The 2,152-nt window shown below is 58.6% G+C and overlaps 1 protein-coding gene across 1 annotated transcript in view; it reads right to left on the reverse strand.

Annotated features, from left to right (window-relative positions):
* The window catches only part of KDM4B (lysine demethylase 4B), a 314,929-nt gene extending 314,216 nt beyond the window's left edge, over nt 1–713 (reverse strand). The window contains exon 1 of the mRNA XM_044670970.1: nt 507–713. The gene's annotated coding sequence lies outside the window, so the exon portion shown is untranslated. The remainder of the gene's footprint in view (nt 1–506) is intronic.
* Nucleotides 714–2,152: the final 1,439 nt, after the last annotated feature.

Raw genomic sequence — 2,152 nt, forward strand, 5'->3', positions numbered from 1 at the left:
GGGGGCCCCCCACTGGCCGGGGCAGTTAACGCATCTAACCGCCCCTCACTGGCCCCGCCGGGCCCGGGCCTGAGCGGGGACACCGCCCCCGCCCCCACCCCCACCCCCTCGCCCCGGCCCCGGCGCGGGGACCCGAGCGGCCAGGCGGGGCGCTGGAGACAATGAACGGGGGAGGGCGGCGGCGGAGGCGCTGCGATGGAGGCGGGGAGAGGAGCCAGGCTGGGCCCGGGACGCCCTGGGGCGATGGGGCTTGCTCCCCAGTCCCTAAACAGCGCAGGCCCTCAGCCCTGCGGCCCGGCGGCACTCTCTCCGTCCCCGCCAGGCCCGCCACCGCGCTCGCCCCTAATGGGCCACCTCGGCTCGGTCCCGCACGCCCGCCGCCTCGCGTCACCTCCCCAGGGATGTAAGGGGGCTGCTGCGGCCCAGAGTGAACGGGGCGGGGGGTAGAGGGAGACTCCCCCAGCTTGGGCCTCCCTCCGCCAAGGCGAAGACACCCGTAGTCTCACCTGATGGCCGCCGCCCGGCGCGTCAGCTTCGTCAGTCCGTCGCGGGGTGGCTGGGCCAGCAGCCTCTGGCTCCTGCGCTGGGACCGGGCCCCTTTGCTCGCTCGCTCGGCCAGCACTCGACCCCTCCGCAGCAGAAGCTCTATCCGCGATGGGCCCGCACCGCCCCGGCCGCCATTGGCCCCAGCACCCACACCCGCCCGCCCATTGGCCACGGCTGACAGCTCCGCCCCTCCCCCTCCGCTCCGCCGATCAACAAGGCAAGGCCCTGCCTCTTGGCCAGCAAAGAGGTGGGCTAGGAGGGACTTCGGGCACGGATTGGCCGGGCCTCCAGGGAGGCCGCACCTCCTCATTGGACTAGCTCGCAGGACTCCCGACCCTCCCACGTGCCTGCTGCCCGGTCACATTCCCATTGGACCTGGCGAACACCATTCAGCCACTCTCGACCAACCCAATGGCTAAACAGCCTCAGATTGACAACGGTGCTTTAGGGCCCGCCTACCGGCTGCACTAAATTGAACCACTATTGGCTGCAGGGCAAGCCGGAGGCGCAAAGAATGGATGTGGCAGAAGTCACTCAAGTCTTTCTCAGTAGAGCCCCCGCCCTAGCAATCAGGCTGGGAAATGAGTACGTGATGCCCTGCACAACAGCAGCTTGGGCTTTGGGAGAGTGGGGTTTCTCCGAATGTTGGAGACCTCTCCAATTTACATGTAGAGACCTTAGCACCTGAGAAAAGCTAGGGGAAGTGAAAGAGGGAAGGAAAGACCTGGACAAGTGGAAAATACGGAATGCCCGGGCGCTCTCCCAGATGGGGTGGGGAGGGACCCAAGGCCCAGATCATAAAGAGTAAACTGAGGCCCTGGGGTTGTGACTTTCCCCAAGGTCATACATTAAATGGTAGAAACGAGCTCGGAATCTAAGCCCTCTGAATCCCAACTCTACAGCTTTTCCCATTCACCACTGCCTCAGTTTCCCTTTTCAATTATACCGTGCCCCAAAAGCTGCTTGATTTCTAAACAATTCCCTATCTCCTTACTGAAGCCATTTCCAAAACTCTTCCCTCCCCGAAGAGATCTACCCCCTAAGCTGAGAAAATTGAGGACCTTCTTAGTGAGCTCCCTCTTCCCACTCACTTTCCTGCCATTTCTACGTTCATATCATTTCTTGAACTCTCTCTACTCAAACTAAGCATCTTCGTTCAGGCCCCTATCACCTCTCTCCTAAAGGGATACAACCCCTAATTGGCCTCCCGTCCCTAGGTCTCTCCAGTCACAAAGAGGCCAAAAGGATTTTCCTTAAGCACCCTCCCCTACTCAACCAACTCTAAACTTCCACTTGTGTCTTTGCAGGCTAAAGGGATTTTCTCTAAGTAGTGATCTGACTCGCCTATAGGGCTTCCTATTGTCTCAACTCTCAAAAACCCTTCACAATTTTTCAGAGCCAATTATTCTTTCCTACGACCTTGTGTCTCCAATTTTTTCAGTTCTTCACATACTACCCTCCATCTCCTGTCTCCATGCCTGTTAATACACTCCTTCCTCACTTTCCTTCAAGGCATTTCAAGCACCACCTTCTATAATTTGTAGTTTTTTTCAGGTAAATTCCTTTCCAAAAGAGCTTATTTCACTTTTTCTATTCATATTCCAAA

The sequence above is a fragment of the Gracilinanus agilis genome, chromosome 1 (assembly GCF_016433145.1).
Source record: "Gracilinanus agilis isolate LMUSP501 chromosome 1, AgileGrace, whole genome shotgun sequence".
Classification (NCBI taxonomy): domain Eukaryota; kingdom Metazoa; phylum Chordata; class Mammalia; order Didelphimorphia; family Didelphidae; genus Gracilinanus; species Gracilinanus agilis.